The 20,086-nt window shown below is 39.2% G+C and overlaps 1 long non-coding RNA gene across 1 annotated transcript in view; it reads left to right on the top strand.

Moving 5' to 3' along the window:
* Window positions 1-6,528, top strand: part of LOC119039994 (uncharacterized) — an 86,251-nt gene extending 79,723 nt beyond the window's left edge. The window contains exon 3 of the long non-coding RNA XR_005080766.2: window positions 6,445-6,528. This is a non-coding gene — a long non-coding RNA (uncharacterized LOC119039994). The remainder of the gene's footprint in view (window positions 1-6,444) is intronic.
* The last annotated feature ends 13,558 nt before the right edge of the window (window positions 6,529-20,086 follow it).

Here is a 20,086-nt window from a genome sequence, read left to right as displayed (position 1 = left end):
AGAGAAATGTATCTCTAACTCAGTACCTTTTCCTATTTCTCTACCTGGCCTTGGGTACACTAGCCATTATTCTCAGATTCTCTTTTAGGAAGGGAACAGAAGTCATAGAAGGGAGTTCTGTATTTGAAGTTTTGGTGTGTTTTTTTTTGTAGAATGTGATTGTTGATGATCAGAGAGAGGCATTAGTGGTTCTTAACATGTGAACCTTTGACCTACCGAGTCAGAAATCCTAGGGTGGGGCTCAACGTTCCATTTTGACAAACATTCCAGGTGATTCTGATGTATGCTTAACTTAGAGAACCATTGAACTAAAGCACAGGGTTTAAGAATGCAGATTTTGTTATCTGGGTCCTAATTCCAATTCTATAATTTGGTCACTGTGTTATGTCAAAGGGCTGTTGCAAAGATTAAATGAGAAGATGCTTGTCCACGGGGTTTTCACAGTGTCAGAATCATAGCTGATAGGCACACAAGAGACTGTACCTATGGACTTGGGGTGGCGGGTTGTGAGTTTGCTTGTTGGAAGGCTTGCAAAGGGAACTTCTTATTCTTGCATATCAGGCTTCTTTCTGCCTTGTTGAATGTCATGTTGAATGTCTGAACCACATTGTCCTTCTTATGTCCTACTCTATCTAAATATGGAAAATGTTGCTCTGTGGGTATCCTGCTGGTAAGTGGAATGGCTCCACCAAAAACAGTGGAAACACAGGCTGGCTGAGGCCAGAGCTGCATCCTATTTTGTTTTTTGGAAGCGGGGTGGAGGGAGCAGTAATGTCCCAGTTTTTCCCCCCTTTGGCGACACTGTTCTTCCTGAGCCCTGAGGAATAATGAAGAGAGAAAAATGAACATTTTTGCGGTTCAGCTAACATTAAAATGGGAAAAGCACATCACTGAAATTAGAATGTCCTGTTCATTAGTCACTTTTTTTTTCTAGAATTAAATTGTCTCTACAAGCAGGAAAAAGAACAAGCCCTCGATGACCTCACAACTCATTATTTCTAAGGAATATACTTACTGCCCAGTGGATATAAATCTGAAATTGATTTTCCATTTCTGGCAGCCATTGAATAGAGGCCTCACAGGTACTTGAGAAAGAGAATATGTACTTTTGTGTGGTTGGCAGGGGCAGATGGGTACAGGGCATTGCTGTTGTTGGTAACCTTGAGGGCAGCTGTTGAAGATCTGTTTTCCTTTGCAAGGCATCTGAGCCTTTTAGACACTGAGGAGGAGAAACTCAGGTAGGCTTTTCCACCATAAGGGCCTTTAGTAACTATACACATGGCCACTCTCTCAATGGAGATTCCCTTTCCAGGTCATGAGAAAAGAATGTGTCAGGCACCACATGCTGATACGGGATGAGAGGGAAAAGCAACAGAGCCTCATTGTCATGAGGGTGGTTGTTAGAAAGGGGGTTTGACCTAACATCCTTTGCCTCCCTGTCCACCCCCGACCCACTCCCCCAGACTTCTGAGCTTGGTGTTAACCAGAGCTGTAGTTAAACTCTGAAATCTCAGAGGGCCCCTCCCAATGCCAGGATTATACCTTTTCTTTAAACAAGTGAAATGGCTCAGCATTTCTCTCTGTGGTTAGACTGGAAAAATTCTGGATATAGTTCAAGTCTCTTATGCTATGGCAAGCTAGGCCAACATTGGATCCCTATGTAAGTGATGGCATAGCCATTATTTTCCCGCAAGTTCAACAGACTAAGAATACGAATCATCACAGAATTCAGTGACAAATTCATCCCTAAGCTCAGTGAAATGTCTATGGATGTTCAAAAACCATTTTCATGTTGAACTTACAGTTACCAGCTATGCAACACAAGATGATAAGAACAGAAGTCATGAATGAGCCACACCTCACAGAATATATACTAAATTTAACATTTTGTAACTTAATTCTACATTAATATGCTCACATTCATTTTTATAGCATTAATTAAATTGCAATTATGCTTCAGGCAAAAAACAAATCATCTTGGGAATCACTAAATGATGCAAAGTAGCTGAATGATGAGCAATCTATAGTTCCTTAAATATATTAGCAACCCTAATATGTTGCATTTAAATAGCAGATTTACATGTAACACTCTAATTTGAGCCATTGTTTAGTAAAACTCCCCCTCCCTAAAATGATAGCATAAATTTCTGGAGACCTAGCCAAGAGCTTGTTCCCTCATAGGTCCCTTGGTCAGGCTAACGTTTTTGTAGTAGGCTAAATAATGGTCTGTAAAGAGACTCTAACCCTGGAATCTTTGAATATAAAAGTATATGGCAACATCTTTGCAGGTATGATTAAGTTAAGGATTTTGAGATGAGGAGATTATCCTGGATTATCAGAGTTGTCTTTAAATGTAACCACATGTATCCTTATAAGAGCAAGCAAAGGGAGATTTGCTAGACACAGAGGGGAGGCAATATGAAGCCAGAGCAAAGAAGGATTTGAAGATATTGGCCCTGGGGATTGGAGTGGACTGGCCACAAACCAAGGAATGCTGCAGCCTCCAAGAGCTGGAAGAGGCAAGGAATGGATTTTTTTTACTACTCTTCAGTTTTGTCCATGTGTCCTTTATAGATGTTCTTGAAAACCCTTCTCCCCCCCCCCATAACCCCCTCCCACTTTCCCTCTGCTTGCTGTCAGCTTGTTCTGAAAGCCTCCTCTGGAGGAGGCATGGCCCTGCTGATACATTGATTTCAGCCCAGTGATAGTGACTTTGGAATTCTGGACTCCAGCACTATAAGAGAATACGTGGTGTTGTTTTAAGCCACCAGGTTTGTGGTAATTGGTTACAGCAACCACAGGAAACAAACACCTATAGTCCCTCAATAAGGGTGAATCTGACTGGAGGACTGAAGTGCTAGGGCAGGCTTAATCCTAACAGCTGAAAAATCTCTGGGCCTCACCACATTCAATCACTGATTCTCCTATGAGATGTGTGGGTCCTTATGCAAATAGACCAGTCCTCACCCTGCTCTCTACCCATGCCCAGAGGAACAGTTGTGTATGTAGGAAGTACATAGCTCAAACCTTCATTCTGGAATCTGTTACATACATAAATTGCCATATTCAGGATGTAGATATAAGGACAATGGAAGGTAACCCATCCTCCTCCAAAATCCACTCAGTGTTGTTCTTTCATTTATTTGTTCATCCAGTCATTTAGTAATTATTTATGACGGGCTTACTCTGTGCCACAAACTATGTACTTTCAGAAACTCTGCAATAGAGTTTCCCCAGACCTTCATCTTTGAGCTAAAATCTCACTCAGCTGAATCTCACTTAGTGGGAAGTTTACACAGAAAGGAGAAGTGCTACTTTTCCTGCTTAAAAAAAGGCCCTTCCTAAAATCTAATCTCATTTACAAATATTTTCTGGGCATAGTGGATGAGAAGTGATTTGTTTCTTCTCCCACCTACTATAATTAAGCTATTTCTGGACACACAAGCCTAGTATGTTGCCTGTGATGACAATATTCAAAGTCTTATCAGGTTTATTTTTTATTGTTAAATGATTTCATAGATGCCACTATCTGTATATGAACTTCCAAAATGCTCACTGCAGTTTAGAATAGGAACCTCAGGGATCCAGGGTGGTATCACATTAACTCATATTGTGTAATTGCTAATGTTATAAAGCCCAGGAATATGTATATGGCTAAATTAAATTAATTATAATCAAGAAGAATATGGTAAATTCACCAGATTATTCCACTGAGTTTTATCTATTAATATATAATTCAGATATATTCTTAATGTTATAATCAATTGAGTAACTTTTGCAATATGTACTAATTTTTATACCTCTGGATCTGTGTATTTGCTGAAAAGTTGGAGCATTTGGGATCTTGACAGTTTTTGTCAGGGTATCTTACTGCCTGAAACAGTGGTTAAAAAGTCAGACACTGGAGGTAGAATATGAGAGTGCATATCTCATCTCTAACCACTCACAAGCTATGTAACCTTGGTCATAACCTTTTAGATTTCACTATCTTTATATGAAAAATAAGAATTATAGCAGTTCTTATCTCACAGGGTATATGTAAGGATTTTCTGAGATATCTATGTAAAGTACATAGCATGTCTCCCACTAACATCAGGAACAAGGCAAGAATGTCCCCTCTCACCACTATTTTTTTCAGCATTATGCTGAAAGTCCTAGCTAATATGATAAGACAAGAAAATGGAAATAAAAGGAATATTGATTAGTAAGGGAGATATAAAATTGCTTTGGTTGCAGAGGATGTGATTGTCTATGTAGGAAACCTGAAAGAATTGACAAAAATCCTCCTGGAAGTAATGTCAATCACTTTCCTAGATACCAGCCATGAAAAAGTGAATTTGAAATAAAAAACATAATACCATTTACATTATAAACCCCAAAATGAAATTCTTAGGTATAAATCTAATAAATTATGTACAAGATCTATAGAAGAAAAACTACAAAACTATGACGGAAGAAATAATAGAAGAGTTAAATGGCAAGTTATTCCATGTTCATGGGTAGAAAGACTCATATTGCTAAGACGTCAATTCTTCTCAACTTGATCTATAGGTTCAATGGCCAATCAGAATCCCAGCAAGTTATTTTGTGGATATAGACAAACTGATTCTAATGTTTACATGAGAGAGGCAAAAGCCAAAGAAAAGACAACACACTATTGGACAAAAGAGCAAAGTTGAAAGACTGCCACTACTCGATTTCAATACTGACTATAAGGCTACAGTAATCAAGACAGTATGGTATTAGTAAAAGAATAGACAGATCAGTAGAATGATGTAGAGAACCCATGCATAAGTAGACCAATGTAAATATAGTCAACTGATCTTTGGAAAGAAGCAAACGCAATACAGTGGAGTAAAAGATAGTCTTTTTAACAAATGGTGCTGAACAACTGGATATCCATATATACATTGCTCCCACCACCCAAAAAGTCTAGACACAGACATAACACATTTCATAAAAGTGAACACAAAAAGGATCATAGACCTAAGTATAAACCATATAACTCTAAGACTTCAAGAAGATAACAAGAAAAAATCTAGATGACCTTGGATATAGTAGTGGAATTTTAGATGCGACATCAAAAGCATAATCCACTAAAGAAAGAGTTGATAAGTTCATCTTCATTAAAATAAAGAACTTCTGCTCTGAGAAAGATACTGCCAAGTGAATGAGAAGACAAGTCACAGACTGGGAGAGAGTATTTGCAAAAGACATCTGATAAAGGATTGTTATCCAAAATATATAACTTATACACAATGTCCGACCTAGCAAATGCTCGATAAATGTTAGCTATTACTATTATTTGATTATTGTTTTTTTTTTCATTTTGCTTTAGTACCCCTCTATTTCTGTCAGTTTCTCATTTAATATTTTGTCAATAGCAGTTGGTTTACTTCCAGCCCAGTATTTTTCTCAATCAAATCCTGATAGCCTGCTGGCTGATTTCATTGAAGGTTTATTGGGCTCATCTTCTAGAAAAGCCTTGAAGGCACAGAGGAAAGGTGTTTGATAGGGTTATGGGCCCTGCAGTCCATCTTTTATTGGGTGGATTGGAGGTAGTACCAGGGATTAGGGCAGCCCACAGTCTCACTTCACTCTACTGCTTCTTGATGGGGAAGTAGGGTGGGGTTGGTGACAGGGCACGGCAGCCCTCAGGGAGCAGACATTGCTGGTCATCTTTGCAAGGTAGGTGGCTGTGGAGAACTGACTAAACCAAACTTGGAAATAGTATACTCTAGGAAGTGTACTATCTTGCCTGCCATATCTTGAAGAATAGGCATTATAAATTCCAAATCTCTGGAGTTCTAGAGCCCATCTTTTAAGAAGTGCCCCCCTGAGGAATAATCTGAAGAATTCCTCCACTTCTTCTTGTCCTCCCTGTGTCGTGGGCACCACCAATCACACTATTTTGAGACTCGCAGAAGCAGGTAGGTCAAACAACAGCTGCAGGGTGCAGTTTGTGTGGATTTTGTCCCATAGTAGAGAGTGGAGATAGAGAGTGGATCATGAGTGAGTGCAGGGTGGTAGGAATGGTGGCTCCCAAGTGTGTAATGCCTCTTCTACCACCTGCCCCTGCCCCAAATCCCTCTGATCTCCCCTCTGGGCCTCCCCTTGCTGAAGTAATAAGCTTCTTCAGCTCCTAGTCAAATGCATTAAAGAATAGGTTTTAAAGGAATTATAAAATATCACAAATGAAGATGAGAGTTTTAAACTTTGGGTTTCTCTCCTCTTCTTACAAATATTTAATTACTTATTAAGTATTCATGAAGTGTTGGCACCATATAGAAGATGAAGAAAGAGTTCCTGGTCAGTGAATTTATATTCTTATTGATAATGAGAGAAAGCAAAGCTCTAACACAGAGACCTTCCAGGTAAAGAGTTAGACAAGCCTTCCTGGAGAGCTGCTCAGGGCATTTCATTTCATTTTCCTTTTGCCCTCAGGTCTGTTCTTCTAGTCCTTCAGCCGTACATCATTAACAATGGGAACAAGTAATACTTACCTGGCAGGGGAGATACCATGATCAAGACTGGGAGCAAGTAAAAGTAAGTAGCAGAGCCTCACATTATATACTCTCTTAACATGCAGACTATAATGAGGGTTTTGAAAGAGCAAAGAGATACAAGTTTGACAAACCAGATTATAAAACATATGCAAGTAAAAGTAGTAGTGGCTGAGAAAAAGAAGGAAATGGAGAAAACTTTAAAACTTAAACAAATTGTGTTGTTGTGTTGACTTTATTGGCAATAGATGGGAATTGAGTACCTAATACTTGACTTGAAGGTTTGAGACTTTTTTAAGGGGTGGGTGGTGGGGAGGGAACTCTATGAAGATATCCAGGCAGGGAACATGGAGAAGGAGGCATCCTTTTTTTTTTTTTTTTTTTTTTAATTTAAGGGACAGAATTCTTCATGATAAGGGAAACTGTTGGAAAATGGTAATCTCTATTCTATTCTTTGTCTCTATGATGAAACTGTATTAGTTAGGATTAGCACTGATTACAAGTAACAAAGACTTTGATTATTGTATCTTAAACAAGATAGGCATTAATGTCTCTCTTGTATAGAAGTAGGATGTGAGCAGTCCAGGAATGAATGGCCACTGCTTCACAAAGTCCTCAGAGACTTGAATTCTTCAGCACATTTCTCTGTTATCTCTAGAGTTAAGACCTTTGTCCTCAGGGTCCAAGATGGTCATAAGAGTTCAAGCCATCCCATTCAAGTTTTAAGTAGCAGAAAGAGAGATGGAATGGAGAAGGAATGGGAAAAGGGCATGCTTCAACTTTCTTTGAGGAAATTTACTGAAACTGCATGACAGCTCTATTTATTTCCCATTGGGTTAGCAATTAGATACATGGCCACATCTAACTAGAGAGGAAACCAAAGAATGTGGCCATATTCCAGCTAAAAATCAGCAGTCCTATTATTATGGAGGAAGGAGAGAAAATTGCCATGGTAATCTCCTAAATCCCTGCTGTCAATGCATAATGGTCCAGCCTTCTTAATATCAAAGTAAAATATTCAATAAAAAAGATATGGCTACTTATAATATCAAGCTGGTAATCAAAGAACCTAGCTTCTTTCCTTAATTCAGATAAATATGAACAGCTTTTCTAAAAAATGGTCTAATATTTGAGTTTCTCACTACAAGTCAAAATTAGGAGGCAGACAGAACTAGATTCAAACCCTAGTTCTTCTACTTACTAGCTGTGCAACTTTGAACAGATTACTTATGCTCGCTGTACTTCAGTTTCATTATCCCTAAGATAGGCATGACACTCATGCCTGAAGATGTTCTTAGGATTAGATATCAATACAGATGTGAAATAAGTTGATGCAATAAATAAGAACTTGTTTGGCAACTTCTTCTCTTTTAATACACATTATCCTTATCTGGAAGGTGCTCTTTTGCTCTTTGTCCATGGCTGTACTCCCAACACCCCAAGGAATCTTCTTCTGATCTTTGTTTGAATCCTTTCCTGCCAATTCACTTAAAGGGGTAGCCCCAGCACACCAAAGGTGCACCATTCACTGCAGCTATTGTCATCCTGACATTGAAAGCAGGAAATGTGCTATTGGCTAGGAACACAATCTTACCCAGTGCTTACCCAGAAACGTACAGAAAATAATACCTAAGGCTTACATTAATATAATGCAAATGCGCACAGGCATAAGCATTTATCTTTTCATGAGCAACAGATAATGTCTACATCTTAAATGTTGTAAAAGAGCCAGAGTGGTCCTTAAGGTGGTTGCTTGATAAAAATGTTAGAGCTTTATGGTCTTTAAAGTAGTTGCTTGATGCAGACTTAAGAGGGTCGAGATTGAAAGGAGTGGCCAGTGCTATAGACTGAATGTTTGTGTCACCTAAAATTTATGTTAAATCCAAATGTATTTGGAGGTGTGTCTTTAGGAGGTGCTTAGGACATGACAGTGGAGCCCTCATACATTTGACTGGAACCATTATAAAAAAGACCTCAGAGAAATCCCTGTTCTGCCACGTGAGTGTATAGGGCCATCTGTGAACTAGGAAGCAAATCTTCACCAGATGCTGAATCCACTGGTGCCTTGTTCTTGGACTTCACAGCCCCCAGAACTATAAGCAATAAATTTATGTTGTTTATAAGTCACCCAGTCTATGAGCTTCTGCTATAGCAGCCTGGGTGGGTTAACACAACCAGGCTTCAGGTTTTCACCTAGCCCGACTCTCATACTCTCTCCCTATGCTTGTGCTGGCTGACAGTATGCCAGTTTGTCTTCATTATCATGAGGTCCACTAGGAGCAATTTATTTTAATACTTAGTGCATTAGTTCCCTAGGGCTGTCATAACCAAGTATCCCAAACTAGGTGGCTTAAAACATAGAAATTTATTCTTTTGCAGTTCTAAAGTCTCGAAGTCTTCAGTCAAGGTGTTAGCAGAACCATGCTCCCTCTGACACTGGATAGTCATTCCTTGCTGCTACCCGGCTCCTGGCGGTGGCCGGTGGCACTTGTTCCTTGCTTTGCAAGTGCATCACTCCAATCCTTGCCTCTGTTGTCATGTGCTATTCTCCCTGTGTATCTCTCTATCTCTTCTCTTCTTATATGGACATTGGTCATGGTGGATCAAGCTCCATTCTAGCAATCTCATCTTAACTTTATTACAACTTCAAAAACCCTATATGCAAATAAGGTCACATTTACTGGGGGTTAAGACTTCAACATATCTTTTGGGGGAATACAATTTAATCTATAACACTTATATATTTTTTCACACTTTAAAAAATTGTTCAAGTACAGTTTTCTGCCTTTTCCCCCCACCCCAGCCCAACCCTCCAGCCCTCCCGACCTCCCTCCCACCTCCACCTCCCCCCACTGTTACTGTCCATGTGTCCTCTAAAATTGCTCCTGCAAACCCTTCACTCTTTTTCCCTAAAGTTCCCTCCACTCTCCACTCTGGTCACCATCACCCTGCTCTCAATTTCAGTGTCTTTGGTTATATTTTGCTTGCTTGTTTGTTTTGTTGAATAGGTTCCTGTTAACAGTGAGATCATATGGTATTTGTCTTTCACTGCCTGGCTTATTTCACTTAGCATAATGCTTTCCAGTTCCATCTATGCTGTTGAAAAGGGTAGGAGCTCCTTCTTTCTTTCTGCTGAGTAGAATTCCATTGTGTAAATGTACCATAGCTTTTTAAAGTCCTAGAGGAGAACACAGGCAGGAAAATCTCAGACATTTCACACATCAGTATTTTCACTGATATGTCCCCTAGAGCAAGGGATATAATGGAAAGAATAAACAAATGGGATCATATCAAAATAAAAAGCTTCTGCATGGCTAAAGAAAGCAGTATTAAAATAAAAAGAGAACCAACCATATGGGAAATCATATTTGCCAATGATACCTCAGACAAGGGTTTAATCTCTAAAATATATAAAGAACTCACATGACTCCACTCTAAGAAGACAAGCAACCCAATTAAAAAGTGGGCAAAGGACTTGAACAGACACTTCTCCAAAGAGAACACACGGAAGGTCCAGAGACACATGAAAAGATGCTCAGTATTGCCAGCTGTCAGAGAGATGCAAATTAAAACTATAACACTTATATTATAGAATTCTGTGAAATTAAAAATAAAAAAGATTCAGGGTTAACTCTCTATATTTTACTCTTTTTGATAACCTTGATTACCAGATGAATCTACCAGAATGTGCTAGAGTCATGTACTGCTGGCACTGGAAAAGTTCAGCATGCTGGGTGACCTTGGGGAGTAGGTCTTGGATGTGAATGTGATTATTGTATTGTAGATCCCAAAAGGTTTAGTAGCTACCATTGTGATGTAAGGTTTTCATCCTGCTTAGGAGTGAAGCTTGGATGTTGACCATGTGGAAAGATGACCATGTGGTTATATAGGTATTCAAAGCTATAGGTGGGTTGTGCTAAGCTAGTGTGTATGTGTGTATGTGCATGCATTCATGCTGGGGAGTGTGAGTGACCATGTGCATATGAATGGCTATATGTGACTGTATATGTCTGTGTGCATGTGAGCTTGTGTGTACCAGTGAATGAGCTCATATGTGGTAAATGATTGTGTATGTATCTGTGTGTGAGATTTTCAGAGAAGAATATAATGGGAACCCAGAGATGTTAGCAGCAGCTAGGGGTAGGTGAGGAGAAGGGACCATCACAGTCACAGACCATTTAACCATAAAAACTTAGAATGTGACTTTCTGGGAGAAGGGAACACAGAAGATTGTGCAAAATTAGAAACCAGAAACTCTGTGCCAAGTCTGTATGGAGTTGCCTTATGCTTCTCTTCCTCCATTATTTAGGATGAATGGCTATAGGCCAGATCCAATTGTAGTTTTGCCTTTGATTTTTTAATGAGAAACAAACACTAGTATTTTCTATTTTGTTATATGATTACAACTATCTCTTCCTTTTCCTTTCTTGAATCTACTCTAATATAAGAACCACTAAACAGATTGAAATCAATCTTGCCAGAAAAGTTTTTATTTTGAAGATGAAAATACACTGAGAAAAGTTACAGTCTGAAAATACAAGGTGGTTAGATAGCTACAAAAAATGGAAATCAAAATTTTAATGCATGGGCACATTATGCTGTAATTATTTTCTTTACCATTAACAGTGAAACTCAAGCCATAGAGCAACCAAAAACCTGTTTGGGAAATTAGGACCAGTGAATGAACTATTATCTTTACCTATTCGACTTATTCTCTCTTTATTTTCAAAGTTCTTTGCTGCCACATTCAAAGAGTTTAGCTGTAATGAAATAATGCAAAAGAACAAGATGGAATGGGGAGTGCTTTGAGGCAATTTTCCTGGAAAAAGAATTATGAAAGAATTCCTAAGAACAGGGTAACTAAAGGTTACAAGAGGTATATCTTATAACTTTTGTTGTAAATAAATATGAATCAAGTTCTGGTGCCCTCTACAATTAAGACACTAAATAAGAACTTGTTTATGATGATGATGGTGGGCATGGGGATTTGAAATCTGGAATGAGTTGAACCAAAAAGAATATTTATGTTGCAGATTTTGTTTTCTAAAGATAACAAGATGGACTTAATTATATGGCCATCCCAAAACATCTTCTCCCTCAAGGTGTACTTACAGGGTGACCTTGACATACCTCTATTATGTCAAGTATGATTTTGACATACCTTGGGTCTGTGTTTTATCCTACTCAGCCTGAGCAGACCTTTGTAACTACCTTGACCAACAAAATGTGGCAGCAGTGATTACTTCCAAAGCTAGGTCATAAAATGCTCTATGGCTTCTATGGATTGCTCGCTCTCTTTCCCTCTGTCTCCCCCATCCCCTCATCCTCACCCTCTCCTCCTCCCTTCCTCCCTTCCCTCTCTGATTGTCCTTGAAGCCCAACCACTATTTTCTGAAAAAGATAGCCCATGTGTGGATGTACCAGGTAATAATGCTAACCAGGCCCCCACTGACTGCCCCACATCACTGTCAGACATGGGATCGAAGGAGCCTTCAGATGATTCCAATCCCCAGCCTACAAATCTTCCAGTTGATGTCCCAGATCTGGTGCCCTGTCTGAATTTCTGGCCCATAGAAACTGTGAGAGATAATAATTATTGTTGTTTTAAACCATTACTTTTTGGAAGTAACTTATTGGGTATCAACAACTTACCTCCAGGGAGAATTCAGGGGTGCCATGGGATCACCCACCTAGGGAGCTGGGAGATTCTGCTGCTTATAGAGTTACTTTGTTCCAATGGTTCCAGGGCCCTCTGTCCTGGGTGCTTTTCTTGACTTCGGGTCTCACTGCTGCTGAGCTCAATTGCCAGGTTCTCACAGGCTTTTCAAACCGAAGCACCTCAATATAGTTAGGGTTCCATTATCCAGTTTCTTTTTTGCGTCACGTAGTTTGCATATTTTAAATTTTCACCTGTGATGTTGCATAGATCCGTGCATCCCAAATTTAATGTGTGGACAAATACCTGAAAATCTTGTTAAAATGTGAATTCTGATCCAATAGCTCTGGGGTGAGGTCTGATAGTTGGCTAGGCTATAAGCTCTAGGATGATGCCGATTGATGCTCCTGGTCTGTGAACTACATTTTGAATGTCAAGGGTATAGAGGGTTGTATGGACAAAACAGAATTTTATGTGACTCACCCTCAAGGAAGGAAACCAGGGATAATACTGTTATTAATCATTTGCAATGTGATAAGATCCTTCCTAGGTCTTCCACAGACATCAATTCTAGTCCTCATAACATTCCTTCAAGGAGAATAATCTTATCTCCATTTTGACTGTGAAGAAACTAATGTCCATAGAGGTAAGGGAAGCAGTAGAGCCAGGACTTATCACAAAACTGTGTCCATGCCACTGTGCTGTCCATGTTCCATGATTCCTAAGCCTGCAATTGGCTCTCTGGTTATCACTGAACTTTGAATAAAGGGATACTTCCATAACAGTGCTCTCCTATAGAACTTTTGGCAATGACAGAAATGTTTTCTATCTGCCCTATCCAATATGGTAGCTACCATATGGCTACTGAAAATTAAAATGTGGCTAGTGTGACTAAACTTTTTATTTTATTTAATTTTAATTAAAAATTTAAATAGTCATATGTGTCTAGTGTCTGGGACAAGTGGCTAGTTGCTATTGAGCACTGTATAGGACAGTGCAGCTCTATAGAAAGGTTCCTAAAGGCTGCTGGGTTTGAAAGGGGACTTGGCTTTGCACTGCACGTATGTGTGCCATGACCATGCCTGCATGTGAAGCATTTTATGCAGCGCTCATAATTTTTATCTATAACCTTTACTTTCCTCTTTCCCCCTTTCCTGTACCATATTGTATCAAACAAATTCTTCCATTTAGATGCACACCAAATAAATAGAAGATTTAAACACAGTGAAAATACTGGAGACCCCAAAGAGGAAAAAACACTACTTCAGGAAGAGGGAGGATCTGGTGGGGGAAGTCCCAAAGAGACTGGAATAGCACGCAGAAACCACCCTTCCATTCTTTGGGGGTTTGGGAACAGAATGAAAAAGATCTCTTCAGATGCTTCCCTTTCCTCTTGTAACTTTTAACAATTAGAATGCTTTTAGTTACAAGTGAAAGAAACCTTGACTCAGATTGCTTTAAACAATGAAGAAGTTTATTATTTCACATAACTGGGTGTCTAGAGTAGGGTGGACTTCAGAGTTCATTGACTCAGTTGCTCAGTAATGTCTTGAAAGACACCTGTTCTCACCATTGCTCTTCTCTCACACCTTTGATGGGTCTACTCCTTTTGCCAGGAGCAGAATGGTCATACAGTTTGGGGCAGTATACCTGTACATGGCAGTCTTCAGAGGAAAGGGGAAGCTCTCTCTTCCTGTAGCTCTTTCTTGGAAGATTGAAAGTTTCCCAAGAAGTGCTCAGATTTCCCCTCATGTCTCCTTAACTGGAATTAGGTCATGTAACCAACCCTGAACAAATGAAACAAGGAAAATGAGATTTTCCTTTCATCTATCAGGCCTATTCCTGCATCTGAGAGTGAGGTAATTGTTTACTGAGACCATGGACCCTGGGACAAAATTGGGGTTCTCTTAGAAGGAAAGAAAGGGGAATCAACTCCAGTGTCTACCACTGGACAAAACACCAAATGGAGATTGGGATGGGGGAGCTATTGAAGCATCCAGTTTGCCAACAGCAAACTATAGAATGACTTAGTGGCCTGTTTCTCCAAGCATGACCATGGGTGGTTCCATGTCTCTAGAGGAGGCCCCACATTTAACTCCATGTCATATCTAGTGCATTTTAGGACAGAGACCATTGGTGGAGTCTAGGCCAATGGACCTGTTATGGTATTTCTGATTCTCCATGGTCTGGGAAGAGCATCCAGGGACCCAGCGGTTCTCTCTGGTGGCCCTGGTGAGGGCCAGAGAGGCACTAATGGGGTGCTAGAAGTCCAGTGCACTGGCAGAGGCCTAATGAGTATCAGCACCAAATGTAATATATCCTGCACAGAGTTCAGGGTAGGATCTTAAAACTCAAAGAATATTGCCAATTCATGTGTGTCTCCCCTACCATCCTGGGGCTGATTTTCGTCCATCCCCAGGATGACTCCGTTGTGTCAGGGGACTGCTTTTGCCTGCCCCTGTGCAGGAGCCACTCATGTGGCTCAAGTCATGCCTTCAGGGACCTGCTCCCAGCCTTCTGTGTGGAACCAAAGGCCTTGGAACAAGCTGATTTTAATAGCTTTTTCTTCACTTTAAAAATGTCTAGTGAAACAGTGGCAAATACCATCAGTATTAAATCTTTTTTTTTTTTTTACCTAAATAGATTTTTTCCTTGAGTGACATTCTTTGATTTTTCCTCTTCTTCAAATTCACTTGGACTGTTCTGGAGTGCTTAGGGTGAGACATTCAAGTGGCTGACACTGGCCCTATGTCACCCCACTGCTCTATTTCCTGGGTGGCATCCTTAACTTTCCTTATTGAAACAAGTGAGGAGCCCAGCCTTGAACCCCATCTGCATGCATTCAGGCTGGAACCGCTTATTACCCTGGCTAAGAAGTCTCTTTTTTCCTGTGTGTTGGAAATCCCTAGGGCTGAACCTCTGTGCAGCCTTTCCTGAATTGCTGCATGGCTTCCTCAGGCTTCCTTCCTTCCTGCCTGCTTTAATGTCCTTGCCCGTCAAAACCCTGTTTCTGGAGTTTCCCTCTTCCTTCATTATTCAGGTCACATTCCACATTCCTTTATGGTTTCCTGAACTCGACATTAGGTTTATGTTCTCATCTTTACTTTCTACACCATTCCACCCAACACATCTCTGCCTGATACAGTGCCACTGATAAGTTCTGTTGGCTAAGAATGTCGCCATACCACTCTCTGGGAGTCTTTGCCTTTTTGTGGTTCTACATTACTTGTAATTCAGGTTTAGAAAAGTGAGCTCTAGTGGATTACTCAAGCCAATGTTTCCAAAGGCAAGGCCACATCCTGACTATTAAATAAAAGGCCTGGGGTAGGAGGGAGTAAGGGGGCAGGAAAGAGTCTGCATTTAAAAAATATTCTTCCCAGGTGATACTTCAGATCTGGGCATTGGAAGCACTAGCTTGGTGCTTCTCTAATTCAGATTTTGTATGGCTATCTGATTGCCATGAAAAGCTCAGTTTTTAATGGCCAATTTAGGAAATGAAGCCTCTGTCAACTCCAGCTGTCTCCATTTCCCCACCACCACTCCCCATCCTAATCCCAGCCATTCCCACTTCCCACCCTTTTGCATCTATCTGATGGCTAGTGATGCTGAGCATTCTTTTATGTGTCTGTGGGCCTTCTGTATGTCTCCCTTGGAAAGTGTCTGTTCAGGTCCTTTGCCCATTTTCTAATTAGATTGTTTGTCCTCCTGGTATGGAGTCATGTGAATTCTTTATATATTTTGGGGATCAAAGCCTTTTCCAAGGTATCATTGGCAAATATATTTTCCCATACAGTTGGTTCTCTTGCCATTTTGTCGATGTTTCTTTAGCCATAAGAAACTTTTAAAATTTGATGTAGTCTCATTTGTCTGTTCTTTCCTTTATATTCCTTGCCCTAGGGGACATACTGGTAAAGAATATTCCTGCATGAAATATCCTAAATTTTTCTACCTATATTCTCCTCTAGAATTTTTATGGTGTCATGACTTATATTTAAGTCTTTTATCCATTTTGAGTTTATTTTTGTGTATGGTGTAAGTTGGTGGTCAAGTTTCATTTTTTTTGTATAGCTGTCAAGATCTCCCAACACCATTTATTGAAGAGGCTACTTTTACTCCATTTTATGCTCCTGCCCCCTTTGTCAAATATTAATTGATCACAGAGACTTGGGTTTATTTCTGGGCTCTCAATTTTGTTCCATAGATCTATGTATCTGTTTTTATGCCAGTACCAGACTGTTTTGATTACAGTGGACTTGTGATATAGTTTGATATCAGGTATTGTGATCCCTCCTACTTTGTTATTCTTTCTCAAAATTCCTGAAGCTATTTGGGGTCATTTATGATTTTATATACATTTTTGAAATGTTTGTTCTATATCTGTGAAACATGTCATTAGTATTTTAATAGGAATTGTGTTGAATCTATAAATTGCTTTGGGCAGTATGGACATTTTGTTCAGAGCAGAATTAGAGGACATAGAGACTAAAAGAACAATGCACTTACTTTTAAAAAGTGATTATTTAAATATTATAATTCTGAAAAAAGATGAACATGCTTTTATTTTAAAAATTCAGGTATAAAATTCTTGAGAACCTTTTAAACTTTCAAAGTTAAACAATTAGGCTGCAACTGTGAAAGACACAAGTTATAGAAATGGCATTAAACACAAATTGAATTATTTTCTCACAACTGATACAGATTTCAGTCTTGCTAACCACAGGACACAGTTTATCTTATCATCTGTGAAAGCCTGTTTTATTTGTCATGGGTCCTGGGGAGAAAAAAATACATCGTATATGCTTATCTAATATACTTATTTTAAATTTAATAAAGGCCTTCTAAAAGCCAATTGGGGATAATTTTTAACAGTCCTACAGCCTAAATTACTAAGGTCTAAAAGTGCACAAAGATCTCAGAAAGGCCCTTGGCAACTGTCAAACCCTATTCTCCATGTATTTGGCATCTGTGTTTATGTCAGACAAGTCCCAGCTGTATCTGATGGTGACTGATCTGGGCATGGTGATATATAGCTCTAGAAATTAAAAAGGAAAAAGCCATCTCTGAAAGAGTTGCTACCACTTAACTGACAGAAGCTGAATAGTGTAATGGCGAAACAATGAATCCACGTTTCTTTGGAGGAGGAAACCAGTCTATAAATATGGAAGGGGAGTAGGTAGTGAGTCTCTCAAAATTAACCACAATGCTTAAATTTTCCCGAGTTGGGAAAAAACAGACAATATTTTGCACCATCCAAAATGAAGTCAGGCTAAGCCCATTGTGTTTTAAATATGTGGTGCTGCTTTCTTTAGAAGAGGCTCCTGAAGAAGACATAAGAAAGAACAGTTCTGCCTCTAGGCCTGGTCTGACACCAGCTTTGACAGCTCCCGTGGGCTTTTATGTGACAATTTATGTGGAATAATTAATGGAACCACATTCTCACACAAGGAATGCTAATTCTGCAGCTTTCTGAGAGCCAAAAGTTATCAAAAAGCAAACCTTGACTTACACAGACAAGGGGATCTGGGACTCCAACAGGAAGCTTGCATTCTTTGTACATTGTGACCTTTAGTCAAACTAACACCAGAAGTCTTTGTTCCGTTGGCTCTTAGGGTACTCTGCTGGTTTTTTTGTTGGTTGGGTGGTTGGGTTGTCTCTTCCACTGTTACATTTGGAGGAAGTGATGGAAGAATAAAATATTGGGTTGACGAAAAAGTCCATTTAGTTTTTTTCCATAAAATCACACATTTTTCCATCTTTGTTAATAATTTTATTGATTTGGATATTTTGAGTATGTTGGCTATCTTTGGGGTGGTATAATGTTCATTTTTAAAATTAATGTCTTGATTTCATTACTATCAACTTTGGTCTACTTGACCATGAAACATTGTCCGGCAAGAAATCTTTAGCCTGAAACTTTGTAAACCACTTTTGACCAGTCAAAGCACCTTTTCTATACATTGCACAAATTGTTTTTTGCATTTCAGTTGTGTTTTTACCTTTCTTGAATGCATAAAGTATAATATGCGAAAAATTTTACGTATTTTCTTCCATCTTCAACATTAAAATGGCTACACAAAAATTCACCAACTGTGATAAGTTTTTTTAAACACATGCTGATATGACAGCTGATATGTCACAATACAAGCTAACAAAGTTGTTTTGGATAAAGCTAAAGACAACTACGCACTAGTAGAGCCATCTTATGGAAAAAAAAAAACCCAAAGAACTTTTTGGCCAACCCAGCATTTAGGTAGTATTGTAGATAAATGGTTGACACTGACTTTTGTCTTTCACATGACTAGCTGTACCATGTTGAATCTCCAACGAGATCTCTTTAAGAAAAAATTTATCCTCACCTGAAAATATGTTTATTGATTTTAGAGAGAGAGAGTAAGGGAGATTGAGAGATACATTGATGTGAGAGAGATACATTGGATTGCCTTGTATATGTTCTCTGACTGGGCATCAAACCCACAACCTAGGTATGGGCCCTAACCTAGGATCAAACTTGGAAACTTCCCTTATATAGGACAACACTCCAACAAACTGAGCCACTGAGGCAGGGCTCCAAAGAGATCTCTTGTCAATTATTTAGGGGGTGGTGGGGCTTAGCAATTCACTGTTCCTTCTCACTGGATGATGTTATAAGAATAGGTACTAAATAGTTAAGGAAAAGGGTCAGCTACTCTCCTTCACATGCAGCCCTCAAATTTCTCGAATTTCATACTTGTAGCCTTTCAAATGTTTATTTTTACTTAGATGCTATGGAACAGAATTTCTTAAATTTCTTCATTGCTGACTATTGTCTGCAGAATCACAAATATGAAAAAGGTGAATATTAGCTTCCTTAGTAACTATCTCCTAAATTGCTTCCTCCCCTGATTATAAGCTCCTTGAATAAGGCATTGGCTTGTAATTACTCACTGTTGCATACCTAGGGCTTTGTGTATGGGGACACTCAACAGATAGTGAGTGAGTGAGTGAATGAATGAATAAGCAACAAGGAGAATTAAAGAGTTAGGAATTGAGTGCTAATGTAACAAATACATTAAGTTAGCTTTACATTTAATCACCATGTACATCCACAGTGTGTCATTAAGGTGAAAAGTACTCTTTTGACTGTTTATATTGAGGCTCAGTTTTAAAATTGAGTGATGAGAAGAAGAGGTAGGGGTCAAAATATTCAGTGAAGCTGCAGAATTCAAGGACTGATAAGCAAAGGTAATTAGTAACCAGTGGCAGGTTAGTTTTTAGAGTCTCAAATTGGTCATTTGCAAGGAGAGTAAAAGAAGATAGAATCAGTTTTTCCTCTGTACCTTCTAGTTGTGACTCAACCACTTTATGTTAGACATCCAAGGATGTCATACTAATGCTTTAAAGCCAGTGAGTTGGCAAGAATTGTCCCTCAGATTAATCATTTATTCTTTCATTCAATAAATTTTTAAAATCTATTATGGGTCGATGTACTAGTCCTGTGAAACAGAAAAAAAATGTAACACACAATTCTTACTTTTGTTACTTATAATCTGTCTTATTCTGTTTGGGCTGCAATAACAAAAATCTCATTGACTGGGTAGCTTGTAATCAACAGATGTTTACACCACACAGTTCTGAAGGCTGGGAGTCCAAGATCAGGGGGTCAGTATAGTTAAGTGAGGGTCCTATTTCTAGTTTCAGACTGCTGACTTCTGGACAGGTGCTCCATACATTTTACTTATTGAATCCTTACCATAACCCCTTTACGAGGTAAACACTATTATAATCTCTATGTGTCACACAAATCTGATGCGCAAGGAAATCGAGCCATTTACCCAATACCACAACTCTAAGATGTTGTGGAGCCATGATGTGAATTGAAGTAGTGTGATCCTGAGCACAAGCTCCTAACCACTAAGCTACTCTCCTCCTTTCTGCTGGTACAACACAG

This window comes from Artibeus jamaicensis, unplaced genomic scaffold (genome assembly GCF_021234435.1).
Source record: "Artibeus jamaicensis isolate MK-2021 breed Jamaican fruit bat unplaced genomic scaffold, CSHL_Jam_final scaffold_369, whole genome shotgun sequence".
Lineage (NCBI taxonomy): Eukaryota > Metazoa > Chordata > Mammalia > Chiroptera > Phyllostomidae > Artibeus > Artibeus jamaicensis.
The sequence above is the reverse complement of the archived record's forward strand: the minus strand, read 5'-3'. Positions and strand labels throughout refer to the sequence as shown.